This window comes from Schistocerca serialis, chromosome 2 (assembly GCF_023864345.2).
Source record: "Schistocerca serialis cubense isolate TAMUIC-IGC-003099 chromosome 2, iqSchSeri2.2, whole genome shotgun sequence".
In the NCBI taxonomy this organism is placed as follows: domain Eukaryota; kingdom Metazoa; phylum Arthropoda; class Insecta; order Orthoptera; family Acrididae; genus Schistocerca; species Schistocerca serialis.
Window position 1 is genome coordinate 274379625 of NC_064639.1, and position 25709 is coordinate 274405333.

Consider the following 25709-nt stretch of genomic DNA (forward strand, 5'->3'; position numbering starts at 1 on the left):
TCCAGGCATTAGACCAGAATACGTTCTTCTGTTTGGTTGTTGGAAAAGAGTGTTAGTAACTACAAGTGTTTGGCTTGAACAAAATTCAGTGACTTTCTCACCTCTTTCATTTCTGTACCCAACAAAATAGACTTTTACTGTATTGTGTTCGTTATCGTCTCCACTGCTGCATTCAGATGTCAGAAATATCAGACTATTTTCATCACTCACCTTAGCTCTGTGGCCGTCAAAATGCGGCCCGAATCAAGTATTTTTTATGATAATAGGTGAACCCAAAATCGCCAGCTGACATTAGAGCTTCTGAAGTGTGTAGTTGTCCTGATTCATAGGCCGGCCGGTGTGTCCGAACGGTTCTAGGCGCTTCAGTCTGGAACCGCGCGATCGCTACGGTCGCTGGTTCGAATCCTGCCTCGGGCATGGATGTATGTGATGTCCTTAGGTTAGTTAGGTTTAAGTAGTTCTAAGTTCTAGGTGACTGATGACCTCAGATGTTAAGTCCGATAGTGCTCAGAGCCATTTGAACCATTTTGAACCTGATTTGTAAAAGAGAGAAAAAAAAAAACGAAACAGCAAACGGATGTAACATGAGTGCACAGTATAGAGATGGTCTCTCCAAATGCAGCACATGTTTGTAGAAAGGAATGTTATATTAAATTAAGGCTGTTCTAATACAACGTAATGAGTAGAAGAAAAATAACATTCCAAATATTTTTTTAAATATTAGCACAGTTACTGTTATTAGTCAATCAATCATTCGGCCACATGGACTTAACAGCAACACTCCATCATGCAATTACTGTGTCACGTCTTTGGTGTCCTTTAGGGTGGCAGCAATCTGAATCGGAGAACAGTCGACACAAAGTATTACGAATGATACCGACTTTTAACTATCGGTACTTGGATAATGCTGCCAACTTAGCACCATATACTATAGTTAATCTAGTGGGGTCACATAACATACTAACTTACCTTGGTTGACAATAAGATCGGTAGATATGCGACCAGAGGAGTCACCTCAGAATGTCAGTACTGGCTCTTGAGCAAGAAAGTTTGTCGACCACTGTAGTATCTATTCGTAGTTCTCCCTCGCCTCTGTGTCCTTGAAGATGTGGGTATATATGCTTGTAATAAGAATGTCTCCTTCCGTTCAGTTTTTTTTAACTGCACCATGATTGATCTATCACCCTAACCCCATCTCTTCTACACTTGACTACCAGGCTTTCTCCAAAATGAAATCTACACATCTGGATCCTTGAGTGTTACTCCGCTGTCTTACGAACTCTTTTCGACGATTCCTAATACGCCAATTATTAGTCTGTCCGTTTCTTCACACTATCCAGTGTGCTATTTTGCAATTACTTCACATCCTATGTTTCTAGTCGATTTGCTCGTTTTTTATTTTAAATTTTGTATGAAACTTCTTGTAATGCTGTGTCCGCCGGAGAGTCGGTTGGGTGGCTGGTCGGATTGATTTCAGGTAAGGAGAATACATTATAAAATTTTCTATGGGATTTAAATGGAATGGTTTACCGTTTCCATCTCCTTCCCAATACTACAAACTAGCTCAGTGACTCTTCTGACTTTTAGGATAGTTTTCCGTCCTAAAGAAAAATAAGAAGGCTCTCTCATCCTCAGCGAAGAGAAAGTCATAAGCTATAGCGTCGTAATGGTAGACAGAGGACAGGAGAACAGCGCTATGAGCTTTTAACATGAGCAGGGACCGAGCAACTCCCAGGATAAGGATCCAAATATCCGTCAGGTAAAAATGACCTCATAAGAGCGCGGACGACCGGACAGAGGTCAGGGTAGGTCCTTAACAGTTGCGTTCTCGAATTCACAAACGATCAGTATTCATCAGAGATACAGCAGTCCGAAACGCAGCTACTGTCCTTCGCTACTTGCAATTCGAGAAACGATATTATTAACATTGTTCACTGCTGAAGGTTTAAACTAATGGTATCTGCTTCTACTGTATGACCATCTTATCTTTATTGCAATTTACGATACGTATCAGAATTGATTATCAACTAATCGGTGGCGTTTCAGGGATAGCAGTTTGGTTTGAGTCACTGTTATTTCCCAATTTATCAACACTGCACTCAAATTGTGGTGAATCTGTAGTTGGACTGCATTCAAATAGTGGTAAAAATGTAGCTGGACTCGAGAAAGGATACATGCTAATTTCATTAAATAATAAAGAAGCGACTCGTCAAACGTAGGTTACATGAGAGGACGGGGTTTATTACTCATCAATTCACTGTGTCTATTAATTGCTGCAAATTGTCGTTCTGCAACATTCGAACAGATACATATTAAAAACTCCAATAGCATTTTCCGCAAATAACTTATTTTCCCAGGAAATTTTCACCGCCTTGAGGACAAACTCGTGAGGGGCCTCACAAGCACTCACGAAGAACTGGCCAATTAGCGCGCTAACAGTCTCCCACCCCTTTCACTTCTAATGAGTGCTCCGCTGCAGCCTTTTCACTGTACACTAAATGCTCAAATTTGAAAATAACATGCATGTGCCGAACAACAAAAACGAATTTGTTAAATAAATGATAACAACTACATCTCTCGGGATTTGTAAAATCCTACTGCAGTTTGACTCCACATAAACATCCTTTAAAGATACTAAAAGGTCGATCGCCTCACTGTTCTCTAGACATACTCATAGACCGCCGTCGCCTTGTATCAAAACGTAATTTATCTATCGAGCAGACTTTCTCACAGTCTAGCGTCCTCTGTTAATTTGTGAATGCAGTATTTTCCTGATGAATCCCTAAATTTTCTCGCTCAGTTCGGCAGTGCGCAGCGTTTATTGACAAAAAACAGAAAAACTTCACGCGTAAACTATCTGACGTACAGTGACGAAATAAAGATCGCAACACCAAGAAGTAATTAATGGAGAACAATAAAATTTCTGGAATACATTTGTCTAGGTACCATATTTAAGTGGTTAACCTACAAGATCACAGGTCATTGTAAGCGGAAGATAACGCATTGCACATGTAAAATGGTGATACATTAATAACCAAAGCAACCGACAGAATGTTGAATGCAAGCATGCAAATGGATGTGTTGTACAGACGCCGGATGCCAGTTCATGCCATGGAGTTCCATGCCTTTTGCACTTGGTCGGTCAAGGGACGCTTAACGATGGTTGTGAATGACACTGGAGTTGTCCCATATGTGCTTAATTGCAAACAGATGTGATAATCTAACAGCCCAAAGCAACATGTCGACAATCTGTAGAGTTACAACCGCGGTATGTGGACGAGCGTTATCCTGTTGAAAGACACCCCCTGGAATACGGTTCATGAATGGCAGGTCAACAGGTCGAATCACCAGACGAACATACAAATTTGCAGTCAGGGTGCAGGAGATAACCACGAGAGTGCTCTTGCTGTTATATGAAATCGCACCCCAGACAATAACTCCACGTACAGGTCCAGAGTGTCCATCACACAGACAGGTTGGTTGGAGGTCCTCAACTGACCTCCTCATAACCAACACACAGCCATTGCTGGCGCCGAGGCGGAACCAGCTTTCATCAGAAAAGAGACTCCCACCCTGCCCTCCAACGAGCTGTCGCTTGACATCACTGAAGTGTCATACAGACGCGCTTTGTGGTCAGTGACACGCACAATACAAGGTGCCTGGCTTGGAGACGTTATTGAAGTAAGCGATTTGTAACAGATCGTTATGTCAGTGTGGTGCCAACTGATGCTCAAATTGCTGATGCAGATGCATTGTGGTAATGGAAATGAGCGTTTGGCGTAATTGACAGGGAGGCACCTTACGGGGCAGGTCCGGTCGCCTTGGTGCACGTATTATTACATTCGACGCCACATAGGGCGATCTGCACGCTGGATGGAGATGAAACATTGATGAAAACAACACAACACCCACTCCCTGAGCGGAGAAAATCCACTACCCAACCGGGAATCGAACCTGGGCTCTGAGGATGGCAGTCCGTCGCGCTGATCATTGAGCTATTGGAGCAGACGATGCATTGTGATAAGACAGAGCCATACGCCGAACACGATGGTCTTTCCTCTCAGTAGTGCCACGTTGCAGTCCAGAGCTCGACGTTCTTGTGACCCTACATTTTCGTGACCACCGCTACCAGCAGTCATGTACAGCGACTACATTCGTCGCAAGTCTTTCTGGAGTATCGCAGAAGGAACATCCAGCTTCTCGTAGCCCTATTACACGATCTGGTTCAAACTCAGCGAGGTGTTGACAGTGGTGTGGTTGCCGCCTTAAGGGGATTGTTGACTATCATCAACTCAGCACGTCCAATCTCATAGGTAAGCAAGGCTCAAGACAGTTAAAGCATGTATCTGAAGCACACCTGATTTACATCCTCATAGTGGCGTTACTAGCGCCACTCTTATGCGACTGGTGCGAAGTTTAATAGACTTCATCTTTCAAACGTAGAAACACCCCTCCCGTCTTTCGTTTATGTCGCATAACTTCTTCTTGGTGTTACGATTTTTTCCCTTAAGTGCATTAGTGGACATTGCAAAAAACTTTCAGTGAGGTATCTGAATGTCCGTGGAGGAATGGCAGCCCAGTCCTCCTGAATAGTCGAATCTAGAGAAGGTAGTGCCGCTGGATACTGGAGAATGCGTAGAAGTCCACGTTCTGTTTCATTTTAAACGTGTTCCATTGGGTTAAGATTGGGACTCTCGGCAGGTCAGTTCATTTCAAGACTGTTATTGTCCACAAACCACTGCCTCCCAGTTGCTGCTTTATGACAGTATGGATTGTCAAGCTGATAGAAACAGTTATCGTCTCCGAATACGTAAACGAATGTACGCAGTTCACTGTGCTGTAACGTGTGTTCATATCAGTCCGCATTAGGCATTTTCTTAGGCGTAAGAAAGAGATCACAACGTAACCATGAAAAAGTAACTGTCTACAGGCATTCACCAAACTCTAAGCTACAGCGTGATTCATCACTGCAAACCATTCCTTTCTAGTACTCCACCGACCACTGGCGTCGCTCTTTAGACCACCTAAACTGGTTCGGAAATGCGTGGCTACTGCGGGTCTGCTCGATCACTGCAGCTCATACGTTCTATTTTATAGATTTTGGTTGGAGAATACCGTAGGTTTGCGCCATAAAATTTAATGTAAAACTTGCAAGACATCAACCTGTGGCTGATTGCAGTATTTCTTACAGTACAATCATATTTTTTACTCATTACGCACACTCATTGTCGTGGCTGGTCTGCTGGTGGCACGTTGAAACTCCCGAAACTCCCGAAACTCCCGAAACTTCCTTCTGCTGATACGATGCGATGTTCTACAACCACTTTCCGCAATACTGGACGGTTTCTTTCCATTGGTACGTGAAGTCCTCGTCTTGGTTAGCTGTGGTTGTTCCTTTGCGTTATCAGTCCGGAATGACTTCCCCATCAGTCGACTTGGGCAGCTTTAGATAGGTTGAAATGACCCTGACGCATTTGATATTCAGGTGACATCCGATGATTAGTCCATTTTCGATGTCCCTAAACTCTCCTGACCAACCCATTGTGGTGTTTGTGCTTCTCTGGTGAGAACACAGTACTGCCCGCCTACTTTTATATTGGGGATCCTTCTCTCGTGCCATTTGGTGGTCGGTTCTGCGTTATACGCCCCCTTCAGGTCCGGGGTAAGAATAGGCCCGAGGTATTCCTGCCTGTCGTAAGAGGCGACTAAAAGGAGTTTCAACCGTTTCGGCCTTCCATGTGATGGTCCTCCTTGGGGTTTGACCTCCATTTTTCAAAATTCTACAGAAGTACGAGCCTTTTGGGGAAGGACACCTTATGTGGTGTACCACGGTCCTAAGTGCACTAAGACCTTGGCACTCAGCATTGTACCAGCCTTGTAACCATACCCACTATTCCTCAAATTGGGCATAACGCCTGATGGGTTGTACAAGTTACGCCCATAGTGCGTCCCCATCTGCACCAGCGATCATGATGGACTTTCCATGGCACCAGAAATCCAGCACGGTAGCCAGCCTGTTGTGGTGGGGTCATCATGTACCCTCTAGGTTGTAGCGCCCTGACAACACAGGGATCGTACTGCCGATACCTGCACTGCACCCTCCCCACGTCGGCCAAGGAGTAGATGCCCGTCTCCTTGGGGCATCAGGACTCCCAGCAACGGTCATCCTGCCAGGTGGCCCTTGCTGAGGCTGGGTGGCGCCCGTGGGGAGAGCCCCTGGTCGGAGTGGGTGGTATCGGGGCGGACGTTTCGCAGATGAAACGTCAACACGTATCAGGTCGCTCTGCGGCCGAGTCTTTCAAAAGAAAAGGTACCGTTTCTAGTTCTGGTTCTCCTGCCCTTTCCCCTTTGGCCACTCCCTGGGAGGAGGGACAGGCCCGCCGGCTTGGGGCGAAGTACTTCCCCCGCTATTTGGTCTGTTCTCGAACCGATGGGGGGACGTTCGCCACCTCCAAGCCCATGTTCTCTGTTCAGCACATTGAGGACATCTTCGGGGAAATCGAGGCTCTCAGCAAGATGCGTTCAGGGTCCTTTCTTATCAAGACCACCTCCGCCACACAGTCGGCGGCGCTCCAGGCGTGCGACCGCCTAGGGGACATCCCAGTGTCCATTGTACCGCATCTGGCACTAAATAGGACGCAGGGAGTTATTTTTCATCGTGACCTCCTGCTACAATTTGATGAGGAGCTCAGGGCCAACCTGGAGCGCCGAGGCGTGCATTTCGGCCGGCGAGTCCAGTGCGGCCCCAAAGACCGTCGCATCGACACCGGGGCCTTTATCCTCGCCTTCGAGGGGGACGTTCACCCAGAGAAGGTAAAGGTGATGTGCTACCGGTGCGACGTGCGACCTTATGTCCCGCCTCCTATGCACTGTTTTCGGTGTTTGCGCTTTGGGCACATGTCGTCACGGTGTGAGGCTGAGCCCCTTTGTGGCGATTGTGGATGTCCTCTTCGTGAGGAACATACATGCACCCCACCACCTCGGTGTATTAATTGTCCTGGCATCCACTAGCCTAGATCCTCCGACCGCCCCGCATATCAGAAGGAGAAGAAGATACAAGAACTCAAAACTTTGGATCCGCTCTCTTATTCTGAGACCAGGAAGAAGTATGACCGCCTCCATCCCATGCCATTGACCACTTCGTTTGCCTCAGTTGTGTCCACTCCTTCCGCAGTAACCTCACCCCTATCCTGTCCCCCCTCCGCCTCATCCGCCCCTCAGGGGGCTCAGCCTCCGCCTACCAAATCCCTCCCTTCCAAATCCACCTCCCCTGTGGCCCCGCCCCCTCTGCCCCAGGGGCCACCCTTCCACCTCCTCCTCTCCCACCGCCACCTGAGAAGCGATCCTCTTCTCAGGCGTCCATCGGGGAAACGTTCCGGACCCCAGCTTCCGAGATCCGGCGTTCCAAAACGGACCCCGCGCGTGAGGACCTTTTTCGGGTCCAGCCCACCATCCCTGTGCCTCCTCGGCCTTCCAAGAAGGCCTCCAAGAAGAAGTCTCTATTCCCCTCTCCACCCCGGCGCATTTTGTCTGACGCTCCATCCGTGAGTCGCTGCTCCCGGCCGTCCTCAGTTTCGCCGGGACGCTCTGCTGCCAGGCGCTCAGCTGGCCTCTCGTCGGTAAATGATGCTGCCCCTCCTGCACCACCAGGGACAGCGTCCGCAGCTGGCGACGACTCGATGGAACCGGATCCGCCTCCCGCCGATTGTAGCGTTGTTCCCTCGCAACCTGGCCCTCCGCGGCCGTCGAGGTGACCAGCTCTTCCCCCGTCTCGTTCCCCCAACTTTTTGACTAGCGATGGCCTTGTTACATTCGATCTAATCGGGAGGAATTACAACTGCTCCTCCGCCTGCACTGTCCGCTCGTCCTTGGTCTCCAGGAAACCAAGTTGCGCCCGACTGACCGTATTGCCTTTACCCACTATACCTCGGAGCGGTATGACCTCACCCCTGTGGACAGTATCCCAGCTCATGGTGGGGTCATGTTGCTCGTTCGGGACGATGTCTATTACCATCCCATCCCATTGACCACCCCACTCCAAGCAATAGCTGTCCGTATTACTCTTTCTGCTTTTACTTTTTCAGTTTGTACCATCTACACTCCACCGTCATCTGCTGTTAGTCGGGCTGACATGATGCACCTGATCGTTCAGCTTTCCCCGCTGTTTATATTGTTTTGCGACTTCAATGCCCATCATCCCCTTTGGGGCTCTCCTGCATCCTGTCAAAGAGGCTCACTCTTGGCGGATGTCTTCAACCATCTCAATCTTGTCTGCCTCAATACCGGCGCCCCGACTTTCCTCTCGGACTCTACTCATACCTACTCCCACTTGGACCTCTCGATCTGTTCTCCCACTCTTGCCCGTCGGTTCGAGTGGTATGTCCTTTCTGACACCTATTCGAGCGACCACTTCCCCTGTGTCGTTCGTCTCCTGCACCACACCCCATCCCCGCGTCCTTCGTGCTGGAACATACCGTAAGCTGACTGGGGACTTCACTCCTCCCTGGCGACCTTTCCGGACCACGATTTTCTCAGTTGTGACAGTCAGGTCGAATACCTCACGGCTGTTATCATCAATGCTGCCGAACGTTCCATTCCTCTTCTTCACGTCGCGTTTCCGTCCCCTGGTGGAACGAGGCTTGTAGGGACGCTATCCGTGCTCGACGACGTGCTTTACGCACCTTTCGCCGCCATCCTACGTTGGCGAATTGTATTGAATACAAACGACTCCGAGCGCAATGCCGTAGAGTCATCAAAGACAGCAAAAAAGCTTGTTGGGCCTCTTTCACCAGCTCCTTTAACAGTTTTACTCCCTCTTCCGTCGTTTGGGGTGGCCTGCGCCGGCTGTCGGGCATTAAGGCCCACTCCTCGGTACCTGGCCTGACCTCAGGTAATGAGGTCCTTGTTGATCCTGTGGCTGTCTCCAACGCCTTTGGCCGCTTTTTCGCGGAGGTTTCAAGCTCCGCCCATTACCACCCTGCCTTCCTTTCCAGGAAGGAGGCAGAAGAGGCTCGGCGACCTTCCTTCCACTCGCTGAATCTGGAAACTTATAATGCCCCCTTTACTATGCGGGAACTCGAACGTGCGCTTGCACTGTCCCGGTCCTCTGCTCTGGGGCCAGATGCCATTCACGTTCAGATGCTGGCACACCTTTCTCCGGCGGGCAAAAGCTGCCTTCTTCGTACCTACAATCGCGTCTGGGCCGAAGATCAGGTCCCCATGCGTTGGCGTGACGCCGTCGTTGTTCCTATACCCAAACCTGGGAAGGATAGACACCTTCCTTCTAGTTACCGCCCCATTTCTCTTACAAGCTGTGTCTGTAAGGTGATGGAGTGCATGGTTAATGCTCGGTTAGTCTGGATTCTTGAATCTCGACGGCTACTTACTAATGTCCAATGCGGCTTTCGTCGCCGCCGCTCCGCTGTTGACCACCTTGTGACCTTGTCGACATTCATCATGAACAACTTTTTGCGAAGGCGCCAAACGGTAGCTGTGTTCTTCGACTTGGAGAAGGCTTATGATACCTGTTGGAGAGGAGGTATCCTCCGCACTATGCACAGGTGGGGCCTACGTGGTCGCCTGCCCCTTTTTATTGATTCCTTTTTACCAGATCGAAAGTTTAGGGTACGTGTGGGTTCCATATTGTCCGACGTCTTCCTCCAGGAGAACGGAGTGCCTCAGGGCTCCGTCTTGAGCGTAGCCCTTTTTGCCATCGCGATCAATCCAATTATGGATTGTATTCCACCTAATGTCTCAGGCTTTCTCTTTGTCGATGACTTCGCGATCTACTGCAGTGCCCAGCGAACATGCCTCCTGGAGCGCTGCCTTCAGCGTTGTCTAGACAGCCTCTACTCACGGAGCATGGCAAATGGCTTCCGGTTCTCTGAAGAGAAGACGGTTTGTATCAACTTTTGGCGATATAAAGCGTTCCTTCCGCCATCCTTACATCTCCGTCCCATTGTTCTCCCATTCGTGGAAACAACTAAGTTTCTAGGGCTCACGTTGGACAGGAAACTGGGTTGGTCTCCACATGTCTCTTATTTGGCGGCCCGTTGTACACGTTCCCTTAATGTCCTCAGAGTGCTTAGCGGTTCATCTTGGGGAGCGGATCGCACTGTCCTGCTTCGCTTGTATTGGTCCATTGTCCGATCGAAGCTGGATTATGGGAGCTTCGTCTACTCGTCCGCTCGGCCATCCCTCTTACGCCAGCTCAACTCCATCCACCATCGGGGGATACGTCTTGCAACCGGAGCCTTCTACACTAGTCCTGTCGAGAGTCTTTGTGCTGAAGCTGCCGAATTACCATTGACCTACCGGCGCGACGTACTGCTGTGTCGGTATGCCTGCTGGCTGTTGTCTATGCCCGACCACCCCTCTTACCAGTCCTTCTTCGCCGATTCTCTCGACCGTCAGTACAGGTTGTATGTGTCTGCCCTGTTGCCCCCCGGAGTATGCTTCCGTCGCCTGCTTCGACAATTGGATTTTGCCCTCCCTACCACCTTCAGAGAGGGTGAGAGCCCGACACCACCTTGGCTCCAGGCTCCGGTTCATATTTATCTCGACCTCAGCTCACTCCCGAAGGAGGGTACTCCGGCTGCAGTGTATTGCTCACAGTTTGTCGAACTTCGTGCTCGACTTCCCGGTCACACCTTTATTTACACCGATGGCTCCAAAACTGACGATGGTGTCGGCTGTGCCTTTGTCGTCGGGGCCGCCACCTTTAAATACCGGCTCCTCGACCAATGTTCGAGCTTTATGGCCGAGCTTTTTGCTCTCCATCAGGCCGTTCAGTATGCCCGCCGCCACCGCCATTCATCGTATGTACTCTGCTCTGACTCACTAAGTGCTCTTCAGAGCCTTGGAGCTCCCTATCTGGTCCATCCCTTGATTCAATGGATACAGCAGTCCCTCCATTCTTTCGCTGATAATGGTTCTCCTGTCAGCTTTCTGTGGGTTCCCGGACATGTAGGAGTGCCTGGGAAAGAGGCTGCGGATGCTGCAGCCAATGCTGCAGTCCTCCTGCCTCGGCCAGCCTCCCACTGTGTCCCGTCATCTGACGTTCGTGGGGATGTATGTAAGAGGCTTGTGTCGTTGTGGTGGGATGCTTGGTCATCCCTCCAAGGAAACAAGCTCCCGGCAGTAAAACCGCCCCCAACTGCATGGACAACCTCCTCCCGACCATCTCGGCGAGAGGAGGTCCTTCTGACCAGGTTGCGGATTGGGCATTGCCGGTTTAGCCACCGCTACCTGCTCTCCGGTGACCCAGCCCCGCAGTGCCCTTGTGGTCAGGCATTAACAGTGCGCCATGTTTTATTGTCGTGTCCCCGTTTTAGTCAATTTCGTGTTGTCCTGTCCCTGCCATCTACTTTACCAGATGTTTTAGCTGATGACGCTCGAGCAGCTGCTCGTTTTCTGCGTTTTATAACTTTGACTGGCTTGTCCAAAGACATCTAACCTTTTTACTTACTTCATCTGCATCTTTGTCAGGTCCTTCTGGTGTCCCCCCCATCCCCTTGAGTTTTACTAGATTCCATGTGCTCTAACAACAGTGACTGGGCGCTAATGACCTCAGTAATTGAGCGCCCTTAAAACCCAACAACAACAACAAAAAATCTGCGTTATACAGCGGTGTTTGGAGAGTTTTGTTCAGATAGTGTACAAACACATGCATACTCTGCGAAGCGACCTAATCTACGCAGGCTAGAGGGGTACAGTCAAGCGCAAAACAACAAGCCACGTTAGTCCGCAGCACGCAGGTAAACTCTTGCAGAGTCCAACACCCGTACACCGCCCCGAGCAGTCTAGAGTCCTAGTAGTGCTATAGTTGAAGCAACGGAAACTTTTGGTCCAGCTTCCAACTGCCAGCTCTTTTCTTTATTGTTATTTTATTTCCCCGCGAAGCGGATAAAACCACTCGCCAGCCAAAGGTTTTATACAGGATGAATCAGCGGAAACGTACACTGCAAATATTGCGGAAATGGATATGCGGTTTGCACAGAATGGATTGGCAGTCAGGGGCTCGTATTATTACCAGTAAGCAAATTGTAATAATACTTAGAAAGTGTACTTTTGTGCAAACATGCACTTTCTTAAATGGAGCAGTGTCTATTGACATCAACAAACTAAAAGTGGGGTACTTTAGAGCGTGAATCGCTTACGTTTCATATGTATTCAGTACCAGCGATGGCGAGGCATGACAGAATCTCTGACCAGAGAGTTATTTATCATTGCTAGTCTGCGCTTGACCGCGCGAGACGACGGTAATGTGTGTGGCGAGTCGGCAGAGGGAGTAGACAGTTGGATAGTAGTAGCAGTCTGGTGCAGTTGCGTGTAGCGAGTGGACTGTTGTACTGAGCGGCCGTCGACATGCGTCGGCAGCGTGCTCTCCTTGCATCTCTGGTCACGGTTCGGGACGAGGTATATTGTTATAGAAGGTAATGAAGCAGCATTGCGCACATCTATAGTGTATGTTAATTGTAATTAATTTGTTCAAGAATTGCCCCAATAATAATTTTTTTATGAAGTAACTGTTTTAAAGAAAAAGATTCATTTCAAGTTAAATAATATTTCCCATGCATTTCCTCCAAGAATCAAAATTAAATATGGGCCAGCATTGCACGGAGCAGTGCCGAAAAATAAGAGCAGATACAGATGCAGTTTTTTTACTGAGGTAAGAATTTTTGGTTTAATTATTTCACAGGGCCGAAGGTCAGCGTTGCTGCCCTTATAAGATTTATCAGGTTTAATTATTTTTGTTGGGATGTTACATTCAGTTCATGGTTCATTATTTAATTAACATTATTGTGAGTTTAATGAACAATCTTCATTCCTTAACGTTAATTTTGTGGGAAGTTTACATTTGGGCCATTATTATTCTTTAATTTTGCAAGCAGGTTACGCTTGGCTCCATTTTCCTGTTTAACGATATTTCGTGGGGAGTTTAGATTTTTTTTGCTCATTATCATTGTCTTTTTTCTTTTTGCGGGGGAGGAAGCCGACATGCTCATAGTGTGTAGAGACTGTTGGAAGAAAGCAGTTCGTTCTTGTACGCTGTATACGGGAAGATATCCCAACAGATGTCACGATCTCGGCAGTTATTTGTCAGCCTCTTCAACCAGTTACGTGAAAGTGGTAGTGTAACAGCTGGACAACGGTAAGAGCAGGAAACCGGTGACGAGAGAGAGAGGGAAATTAATGCTCCTGCTGCTGTTGCAGCTGACCCGGACGTTAGTTACCGCGAAATCGCACGAGGAAGTGGCAGAGTCAGGCAAGTATCCCATGCATTCTCCATCGACTTAGGTTCCATCTCTCTCCATCTAGAGCTGCATGGCCACGATTATGAGAATTATGGTAACCTCTGTACTTGGGCATTACGACGGGATACTCCAGATATATCACTATCTTGTTTAGTGAAGCCACATTTACGAATCATGGCCAGTTAACCCGCACTGTTGGTCTGCTGACAAACCCAGTTCGCTTCGTCAGGTGGAACGTCAGCGTCAGTGGAGTGTAAACGTGTGGTGTGGGACAGTGAACCATCAGCTCATAGGCCCGTGGTTCATAGACGGAACACTAAACGCGCACAAGTATCGCATCCTATTAACAGACCATCTTGTACGGATGCTTGAACATGTTCCTGTGCAATCTAGAAGGAACCTGTGTTACGAACATGATAACATGATGGCTGTACAGTCCATAGTGCAGAAAGTACTACAGCAGGTCTCAATGACTTGTTTCCAAATCGTCGGACTGGATGCAGAGGCCGGTCTGTTCCATAGATTTGACGCCTGTAGACATTTCTCTGACTTTAAAGTTGAAAGACGCTGTCTACGAGGACATACCAACTACGCCTCTTGATATGTAACGACGTATTACTAGAACCTGCTCGGACATCTCCGCTGAAATGCTAGTGTTTGCGCAACAGTAATTTCATATCAGACTAGAAGCGTGTATTGTCAATGCCGGTAGTCATTCTGAACACAACGGACTATGGTCAGTTGTCTCGATACTAGTCAGAATCCATATAACTAGTGTCGCACTTGTGTTGCTCTTTAGTGTGCGCTACGCAGGTATTCTAAAGCGTCGGTGTGAGAACTTTTCAAAATACGGTATCTCGTAAAACACTCGCACTAGAATCCTGCAACAAACACTACTAACATTGTAACTTACTCTATTCTAAGTTCGTTAAAGTAAACAGGCACTGTCTCATTTAAAAGCGTATGTTTGCACAAGACATGCGCTTTCGATGTATTATTACAATCTGTTGATTGGCTAACAATAAAAGCCCTGCCTACCTTTCATTGTTTGACAAATGCACATCAACAGCACTTTCCATTTCCGCAATATTTGCTGTGTAAGTTTTAGGTGATTCAGTTTGCATATTTAACCTAAGTAGCCAGTTCCGTTTTTTATTTATTTATTGTAATTTCATTCCCTCATCGTATGGGACGAAGATGCACTGCAAGCGGAAAAATATTCTGCATTTCAGCCAAAAGAGTTTGGTGCAAACGTGGGTTAAAAACTTTAAAAGGCTGGGCTGTGTAACGTTTTTTAAAAAATACTTATATGGACCCTTTTTAGTGATGACATTTACAGTGACACACAGGAAAACTTCGTAAGAAAATTTTAAAACATTTCTTACTGGAAAGTAAAAAAATTTACTTATTACACTAGTACAGGGGGGGGGGGGACCCGCATTTCGGAGGAGTGGAGGAGTAATCGAAAGAAAGGATATTTATTGGTGCTTTTCGTGTAGTTTGTATTAATGGGGATATTGGGTACATGTTGGTAGGCTTGAGGGGGTAAGTATAAAGTGGGAGATTGTAATGAAAATATGGGGTTCGCGTAATTCATAGCTAGGATGGAGGCTAGGTCAAGGTCAAGATGGGGAAAGAGAGGAGCCCTGAAGTCGCCAAGGGATACATGGGAGCCAGCAGAATCTGACAGGAAATATAGAACTAAAGAAGTGGGAGTCTGTTAAAATTGCTCTGGGAAGGACAAGGCCCGTTCGGCTACTTCGCTTATACCGTACTTTTCATGTACCCTGGGATCAGCCCACGCGATACAAGTTGTGCGCCTTTCGGTGGTTCCGTCGCAGACCGACCTCAGTTACGTCGATAAGTGTTCCGCTGAAGTGGTTGCCTCTGGCTGGGCGCTTCCTGCGAACTTCCGTCGTTTTGCAGTCGGCGTCTGAGCATCACCTCCACTGGTTACAATTCTTCAAGTTAAGAAAAGTGTTGTGCGAAGGTTCCTGAAATCCACAGTGGTGAGATCTAGACTGAATTTCGGCGTTCGCTTCAGAGAATTTATGAAGTAGTTGTTGGTCGGTAGCACTTGCATCCGCCGTTGCAAAACATAATTCAACGATGACCACAACCAAGGCATACACGTTGTTTTGACCACACCGTTTCATCCTGATAACAACGACTTCACTGTGGTTCACGTACTCATACCATACCAGTGAAATCCTCAGTGCCCATGTGAATTTGCAGACGAAGTGTGATATACGCCTTGGTCCATTCGAATGGCTGTCATAAAATATGCTGAAATATCGTATATTATCTTATCTGTGTGAGAATGTTATGCAGATGATTTCTTGCTCTATTGACATCTCGACACGTGAGTCATATATCTTATGGCAAATGAGTCAAGTATGAATACCGTAGCACATAATCCACCGTGGCATCTGGAGGTCAGTTCGTATCCGTCAGTGTAACATTCTGTCACTTATGAAGATCAGAAATGCTGCAATGAATACAAAAATCGGAAACCGTCATCGTTATGTTTCCATTTTATGATATGACGATACATGTAAAGAATGTATTGTAACACGTACGCTTCGCCGGCGATGGGCGAGGCATGACAGAATCTCTGACCAGAGAGTAGTTTATCGTTAGTTGTTGCTTGTCGCTTGACTGCGCGAGTCGACAGTAGTAGTCGGTCGGCTTTAGTAGCGAGACGGTAGCAGTAGCGAGTCGGTAGTCGTCTGGTATAGTCTGCGTGAGTCGGCGGGAGTCGGCATGCGTCGGCTGTGTGCTCTGCTCGCGACTCTGGTCAGGATTCTGGAGGATGAGTATTGTTGTAGAAGGTAAAGAAGCAGCCTTGCGCATATTTAATAATGTATGTTAATTGTAATTTAATTTGTTCCAAGAAATGCCCCAATAATAATTTTTATAATATAAAGCAACTCTTTTAAAGAAAAGCATTCATTTCAATTTAAAGAATTTCCAATGCATGATCATACCTTCCAAGAATTAAAAAAAAAATATACGCCAGCATTGCACGAAGCTGTGTCGTAAGATATCTAATTAAGAGCAGATATAATTGCAGTTTTTATTGAGGTAAGAATTTTTGCTTTTTTATTCAGAATACAGGGCCGAAGGGCAGCGTTGCTGTCCTTATAAAATTTATCAGGTTACAAAACTTTTTATTATTTTTGGTGTTTAGGAATTTTTCTGTTTCGAACTTGACATTAAATGAGAAAAGAATTTTGTGGGAATATTAAATGTGAATGCATTTTTGCACACAGACTATAAATGGGAGCCAATTTTGTTCAGAGGTTACAATATTAGAAAAATTCATTTAATTATTATTTTTTTGGGGAGTTTACGTATGGTTCATATTTTAAATATAAAAAATTTTTGTGGGGAGCTCACACATGGCTCCATTTTCATTTTCATTTACATCTTGTGTGGGGAAGTTACAGTATAAATAACTGAATTGTATGCTTCCTTTCTTATTTCACCTTTTAGTGTCTGTGTCGTCTTAGATAATACTTACACTGACTTAACTACTATATATTTCTCGATTATTTCGGAAATTTCCTCAGCATACCATTCCTGCACTGGAAGACAATAGCCTGTATCTTGCTGAAAGGTAAGCATTAATTATTAATTACAATTACGTATCAAATCTTTAGTGGCCGTTAGCTAACGGCTGACTCATATGGAGAAAGACAATAAAAGGTTTAAGAGAAGTACGTCTGATGCTGATCAACTAATACATGAGTGCTAAAAGGAACTCGTTAAACTTTGGTTACACGATAAATCAGTCTAATCTAAAAGCCGTAAATTCAATTAAATACCTAGGTATTACAATTACGAACAACTTAAATTGGAAGGAACACATAGAAAATATTGTGGGGAAGGCTAACCAAAGACTGTGTTTTATTGGCAGGACACTTAGAAAATGTAACAGACTTACTAAGGAGACTGTCTACACTAGTCCGCCCTCTTCTAGAATACTGCTGCGCCGTGTGGAATCCTTACCAGATAGGACTGACGGAGTACATCGAAAAAGTCCAAAGAAATGCAGCACGTTTTGTATTATCGCGAAATATGGGAGAGAGTTTCACAGAAATGGTACAGGATTTGGGCTGGAAATCATTTTAAAACAAGGCGTTTTTCGTTGCGACGGAATCTTCTCACGAAATTCCAGTCACCAACTTTCTCCTCCGAATGCGAAAATATTTGGTTGACACCGACATACATAGGGAGGAACGATCACCACGATAAAATATGGGAAATCGTACGGAAAGATATAGGTGTTCATTCTCTCCGCGCTCTATACGAGATTGGAATAATAGAGAATTGTGAAGGTGGTTCGATGAACCCTCTGCCAGGCACTTAAATGTGATTTGCGGAGTATCCATGTAGATCTTGATGTAGAAATTTCTCCCGAACAGGCCATGAAGGCCAACAGTACCGACCGCCAGTAGTGTCATCCTCAGCCCACAGGTGTCACTGGGATACTGAAGAAAAAAACAATATTTAACAGAATAATATATATATATATATATATATATATATATATATATATATATATATATATATATATATATTACTGTTTGCTTTGCGTTTCGGTAACAACGTTTGTGGTATAGCTTTTGTTTAGTGTGGCCAGTATACTAAAAAAAATGTATACCTTTTACAGTTCACGACGATTAACTGAAATATTTACATGTTACCAAGTAATGAACTACATACAGAAGTTACAATATGATAAATATGAAAACTCTATGGATAAAGTGAGGTAGTAGGTACAAGCTCCAAGTCCTTTAACAATTCTGAAAAATATGGAAAGTGTCTAGAAATCAGTAGCAAACCCACAAAGCACAGAACTTTATAAAGAACAACATACGGTGCATTAGAGCGAAAGAGGCGCAAAAAATATGCTCGAAGGACTTAAATCTTAATTCCAGTTTCGTCATACTCTGACAATACAAAGAAAGCTATATCAGCTACGATTCAAGGATCTTAGAGAAGGCACGTCTGTGAAAATTGGTCTAATGCTTTACATATATGACGGAGTGTAACATGTATGATGAGAAAGAAAACTCACATTAGCAACCATCAAGATTCCAGGTACTGGTTTCACATAAAAACAGGGGAAACTATAGAAGGTCTATCTGATTCTAAACCAGCTCCTGCCTTGATAAAGATCATCAACGCCGGAAAAATGAGTCATCCTGTAGCAGGCCGAATAGTAGAACTACTGAGAGAAATCCGAAGCAATCAATGGCTAGCTAAAATGTATTTGATCAAAACTGCAGATATCCAAACAGGAAACATGTTATTGTTGTGGTCCTCAGTCCTGAGACTGGTTTGATGCAGCTATCCATGCTACCCTATCCTGGGCAAGCTTCTTCATCTCCAAGTACTTACTGCAACCTACGTCCTTCCGAATCTGCTTAGTGTATTCATTTATTGGTCTCCCTCTACGATTTTTACCCTCCACGCCGCCCTCCATTGCTAAATTTGTGATCCCTTGATGCCTCAGAACATGTCCTACCAACCCGTCCCTTCTTCTTGTCAAGTTGTGCCACAAACTCCTCTTCTCCCAATTCTATTCAATACCTCCTTATTAGTTATGTGATCTACCCATCTAATCTTCAGCATTCTCAGTCTACATTTTATATCTTCTCTACTTCGACCATCATCAGTTATTTTGCTCCCCAAATAGCAAAACTCCTTTACTACTCTAAGTGTCTTATTTCCTAATCTACACTCCTGGAAATTGAAATAAGAACACCGTGAATTCATTGTCCCAGGAAGGGGAAACTTTATTGACACATTCCTGGGGTCAGATACATCACATGATCACACTGACAGAACCACAGGCACATAGACACAGGCAACAGAGCATGCACAATGTCGGCACTAGTACAGTGTATATCCACCTTTCACAGCAATGCAGGCTGCTATTCTCCCATGGAGACGATCGTAGAGATGCTGGATGTAGTCCTGTGGAACGGCTTGCCATGCCATTTCCACCTGGCGCCTCAGTTGGACCAGCGTTCGTGCTGGACGTGCAGACCGCGTGAGACGACGCTTCATCCAGTCCCAAACATGCTCAATGGGGGACAGATCCGGAGATCTTGCTGGCCTGGGTAGTTGACTTACACCTTCTAGAGCACGTTGGGTGGCACGGGATACATGCGGACGTGCATTGTCCTGTTGGAACAGCAAGTTCCCTTGCCGGTCTAGGAATGGTAGAACGATGGGTTCGATGACGGTTTGGATGTACCGTGCATTATTCAGTGTCCTCTCGACGATCACCAGTGGTGTACGGCCAGTGTAGGAGATCGCTCCCCACACCATGATGCCGGGTGTTGGCCCTGTGTGCCTCGGTCGTATGCAGTCCTGATTGTGGCGCTCACCTGCACGGCGCCAAGCACGCATACTACCATCATTGGCACCAAGGCAGAAGCGACTCTCATCGCTGAAGACGACACGTCTCCATTCGTCCCTCCATTCACGCCTGTCGCGACACCACTGGAGGTGGGCTGCACGATGTTGGGGGGTGAGCGGAAGACGGCCTAACGGTGTGCGGGACCGTAGCCCAGCTTCATGGAGACGGTTGCGAATGGTCCTTGCCGATACCCCAGGAGCAACAGTGTCCCTAATTTGCTGGGAAGTGGCGGTGCGGTCCCCTACGGCACTGCGTAGGATCCTACGGTCTTGGCGTGCATCCGTGCGTCGCTGCGGTCCGGTCCCAGGTCGACGGGCACATGAACCTTCCGCCGACCACTGGCGACAACATCGATGTACTGTGGAGACCTCACGCCCCACGTGTTGTAAATTCGGCGGTACGTCCACCCGGCCTCCCGCATGCCCACTATACGCCCTCGCTCAAAGTCCGTCAACTGCACATACGGTTCACGTCCACGCTGTCGCGGCATGCTACCAGTGTTAAAGACTGCGATGGAGCTCCGTATGCCACGGCAAACTGGCTGACACTGACGGCGGCGGTGCACAAATGCTGCGCAGCTAGCGCCATTCGACGGCCAACACCGCGGTTCCTGGTGTGTCCGCTGTGCCGTGCGTGTGATCATTGCTTGTACAGCTCTCTCGCAGTGTCCGGAGCAAGTATGGTGGGTCTGACACACCGGTGTCAATGTGTTCTTTTTTCCATTTCCAGGAGTGTAATTCCCTCAGCATCACCCGACTTAATTCGACTGCATTCCATTATCCCCGTTTTTCTTTGTTGGTGTTCATCTTATATTCTCCTTTCAAGACACTGTCCATTCCGTTCAACTGCTCTTCCAAGTCCTTTGCTTTCTCTGACAGAATTACAATGTCATCGGCGAACCTTAAAGTTTTTATTTCTTCTCCATGGACTTTAATACCTACTTCGAATTTTTCTTTTGTTTCCTTTACTTTTTGCTCAATATATAGATTGAATAACATCGGGGAGAGGCTACAACCCTGTCTCACTCCCTTCCCAACCACTGCTTCCCTTTCATGTCCCTCGACTCTTATAACTGCCATCTGGTTTCTGTATAAATTGTAAATAGCCTTTCGCTCCCTGTATATCACCCCTGCCACCTTTAGAATTTTTGAAAGAGAGTATCCCAGCCAACATTGTCAGAAGCTTTCTCTATGTCTACAAATGCTAAAAACGTAGGTTTGCCTTTCTTTAATCTTTCTTCTAAGGTAAGTCGTAAGGTCAGTATTGCCTCACGTGTTCCAATATTTCTACGGAATCCAAACTGATCTTCCCCGAGGTCGGCTTCTGCCAGTTTTTCCATTCGTCTGTAAGGAATTCGTGTTAATATTTTGCAGCTGTGACTTATTAAACTGGTAGTTCGGTAATTTTCACATCTGTCAACACCTGCTTTCTTTGAGATTGGAATTATTATATTCTTCTTGAAGTCTGAGGGTATTTCGCCTGTCTCATACATTTTGCTCACCAGATGGTAGAGTTTTGTCAGGACTGGCTCTCCCAAGGCCGTCAGTAGTTCTAATGGAATGTTGTCTACTCCCGGGGCCTTGTTTGGACTCAGGTCTTTCAGTGCTCTGTCAAACTCTTCACGCAGTATCGTATCTCACATTTCATCTTCATCTACATCCTCTTCCATTTCCATAATATTGTCCTCAAGTACAGCGCCTTTTTATAGCCCCTCTACATACTCCTTCCACCTTTCTGCTTTCCCTTCTTTGCTTAGAACTGGGTTTCCATCTGAGCTCCTGGTATTCATACAAGTGGTTCTCTTCTCTCCAAAGGTCTCTTTAATTTTCCTGTAGGCAGTATCTATCTTACCCCTAGTGAGATAAACCTCTACATCCTTACATTTGTCCTCTAGCCATGCCTGCTTAGCCATTCTGCACTTCCTGTCGATCTCATTTTTGAGACGTTTGTATTCCTTTTTGCCTGCTTCATTTACTGCATTTTTATATTTTCTCCTTTCATCAGTTAAATTCAATATTTCTTCTGTTACCCAAGGATTTCTACTATCCCTCGTCTTTTTACCTATTTTATCCTCTGCTGCCTTCACTACCTCATCCCTCAGAGCTACCCATTCTTCTTCTACTGTATGTCTTTCCCCCATTCGTGTCAGTTGTTCCCTTACGCTCTCCCTGAAACTCTCTACAAACTCTGGTTTAGTCAGGAAATATATATTCACGAATAGAAGTATCCTGAAGTACCCGCTAAAGACTATCTACAAAAATGTAGACCACTAAGAAGAAATGAATGCAATAAAGAACGGGCATAATCCTCGAAGTCATGAAGCTGACATTATGCCAGTATATCACCACGTAATACCAAGCAAACCGTGGTGTACGAAGAGCTTTTGTGGCAGAGATGAGCTTCAATCATACATTCCCGACAGCAAATAACCGTAACTGGTTCTTCGAGGATCTATGCAACAAGTATACTGGGAATACTTCTTTTGGCAATGCAGCTTTATTAATTATCTAGTTATGTGATGTGTACCCTCCATCACCGTTTTATCTCTATTTTATTTTAACTTACCTAACACAATAACATATATACTGTTTAACTTTAAACTTCGTTCTAACTAGTTTATCTCTCCATTTACTTAAGAAAAATGTTTTATTCGATTCACCTAACCAGATAAAGCATACTAAGCAACTCTCACAGTTAAGTACTAAAAATTACAAATAGTAAAAAATGGTTCAAATGGCTCTGAGCATTATGGGACTTAACATCTGAGGTCATCAGTCCCCTAGAACTTAGAACTACTTAAACCTAACTAACCTAAGGACATCACACACATCCATGCCCGAGGCAGGATTCGAACCTGCGACCGTAGCGGTCGCGCGGTTCCTGACTGAAGCGCCTAGAGCCTCTCGGCCACAATGGCCGGCTACAAATAGTACCATCTGTGAAACCATCACAGAATTACTAGTCATATCTAAATGAAACATAACTATCAAGAGTGACGTCTTGTAAAATGTCATTTCTCTAAACTTATGAAAAGTAAGGAAGAAGATGATATCTATCTTCCGAGATATAATTATCCCATGTGTAATAACTACAGAGGTTTGTCTTTTGAGACATTAAATATTCTAGAAGAAACAGTACTAAAAATTAGTTGTTATGCACCCACTATTCGTCCACCTCTACCCTCTTCCATTTAAAGACGACAAAGGGCATCTTCAGACCATTTATGCCTCACAACAGGCAGAGTCCGCCACTGTCTGACCAGCGGTGTTTCTCCTCGTGCAGCGAGCACACAGGTCTTTGTTTAATCCAAATCTGTTAAGAAAAGGCACTTTCTTCATTATATTTAGAAATAAACGTACCTCAATTATTCTTCTTCTCTGTTGTTACAGTAAGGATCTTTGATTCGGCGTTAAAATTAAATTCAAATGCACGTATAAATTCAACCACATACACAACGATACCTGCTAAACTAGTAAAAACAATCGTCGTTAATGAGTTGAGCACTCGTTCCAAAGATTTTACCATTAGGATACACCCACCTGCAGCATTACTTCTTCTTCATGAACTATGAAACGTCTCATTTTTTTCATCTGTCATTCTCTGTCGTGAGAGGGAGAGAGTGGACTAATGGGAAAGCTTATGCTCCTTTCAGCGATAGATCTAATTTTTTCTGTTTTGGCGCCATTTATTTATAAAGAGAAGAATTCCGAATATATTGTCTTTTTTGTTTTTCTTCCCCTGATTTGGGTTTGGCTTGAAGGGTTAAATCATAATCTCTGCATTCACTTTACATATGAGAGAAACCCTTGATTTGCGTTTTTTTTTTTTGTTTGTTTTTCGTAGTTTCCAACTCTGAAGGACATGGCAGGCACTCTTCCTTCTGGAATATCACAAAATTCACTATTAAAATTGCTAATGGCTCGTAAATGAGTGACAAATCACTGTAATTTGTCAATTTAAGAATACGTGTTATATGCAGCGCAATTAATGGCGGGATATTCAGTAGGGCTGAGTGTGAAATTCACACAAACACCGATTTCATTAGTATACGAGGCGGTCAGAAAAAGTCTGAAAAGCTTGTAAGGGTATTACAGGTTAGGTTGTGCTGAGAAATGATTGTTAAGAAAAAATATCTATACGTTGCAACGTTTCCAGCATTGAAAGGAGCCAAAATTCCGTTGCGCCCGCAAATTCAGGTGGCCCACTAGGGAGGTGTCGCCAAACGTGTTCTTCGTTTGGGTTACTAAAACCGAATAATAGAGCGATACAAAAAGTGGAACAGTAGTAACTATCGAACCCGAGCTAAAGGATGAGCTGACGCTGTGAGAACAACTAACTGACAGTAATTGTATCTATCTGATCACTTTAACTTTCGCGCGCAACATCCTGCTTGGCTACTTCAATCCTAATTAATTCGGAAGCAGAACAACATATCTAAGACTTTTGTTTAAACCTTTTTCTCGGTATAATCTACCCTGAAACACTCTTGCAAGCTTTTTAGACTGTTTCTGACCAACCTGTGGATCGCATATTCAGTTTTATTACAATAAACGCGATGGTTTGATGATTATAAACCACACCAATGGCCACATTCTGTGCCCCACAGTTTAATTAATTAATTTAAACCAGCTTCCACATGGATGATTGAAACTTAACGTCTTGTACTGTTTCTTCACATAGCTCGCACTCAGTTTGTCACCAACCAGTTCTCAAAAAACCATTACCGCTCTCTCGTCAAGACTTCGCCCCTTCAAATGCATCTGTCTCAGCTTATTCCACATTACGCAATGACAATAACTACTTAGTGCCCTTTACTGTAACTTTTCGTGCCTTTCATGTGTCATTCCACCGACGAGCCCAAGCAGACAGACGCCTTTCCTCGTCTCTCGCATAACACTGAACAGCTGTCACCATCCCTTGTACCTTTGATTTTATGTTGGTATTAGTTTCTCTTGGATTAACATTTAAATGACGAAACGTGTACATCTACAACATATGCACGCATTTCAAATTTATGTATTTTAGGCACCATAAAAAGTCAAAGAAAATATGTAAATATACTAACAGGCACCCGACCTTGCCGTTGGTGGTGAGGCTTGTGTGCCTCAGCGACACAGATAGCCGTACCGTAGGTGCAACCACAACGGAGGGGTATCTGTTGAGAGACCAGACAAACGTGTGGTTTCTGAAGAGGGGCAGCAGCCTTTTGAGTAGTTGCAGGGGCAACAGTCTGGATGATTGACTGATCTGGCCTTGTAACACTAACCAAAACGGCCTTGCCGTGCTGGTACTGCGAACGGCTGAAAGCAAGGGGAAACTATGGCCATAATTCTTCCTGAGGGCATGCAGCTTTACTGTATGATTAAATGATCATGGCGTCCTCTCGGGTAAAATATTCCGGAGGTAAAATAGTCCCCCATTCCGATCTCCGGGCGGGGATTACTCAGGAGCACTTCGTTATCAGGAGAAAGAAAACTGGCGTTCTACGGATCGGAGCGTGGAATGTCAGATCCCTTAATCCGGCAGGTAGGTTAGAAAATTTAAAAAGGGAAATGGATAGGTTAAAGTTGGATATAGTGGGAATTAGTGAAGTTCGGTGGCAGGAGGAACAAGACTTTTGGTCAGGTGAATACAGGGTTATAAATACAAAATCAAATAGGGATAATGCAGGAGTAGGTTTAATAATGAATAAAGCAATAGGAATGCAGGTAACAGCACAGTGAGCGCATTGTAGTGGCCAAGATAGACACGAAGCCCACGCCTACGACGAAGAAATTGAAGAAATGTATGATGAGATAAAAGAAATTATTCAGATTGTGAAGGGAGACGAAAATTTAATAATCATGGGTGACTGGAATTCGATAGTAGGAGAAGGAAGAGAAGGAAAAGTAGTAGGTGATTATGGATTGGGGGTATGAAATGAAAGAGGAAGCCGCCAGGTGGAATATTGCACAGAGCACAACTTAATCATAGCTAACACTTGGTTCAAGAATCATAAAAGAAGGTTGTATACATGGAAG

The 25709-nt window shown here is 45.5% G+C and overlaps 1 pseudogene; it reads left to right on the plus strand.

Moving 5' to 3' along the window:
* The window catches only part of LOC126455897 (glutathione S-transferase 1-like), a 32583-nt pseudogene that overhangs the window by 1955 nt on the left and 4919 nt on the right, over positions 1 to 25709 (plus strand).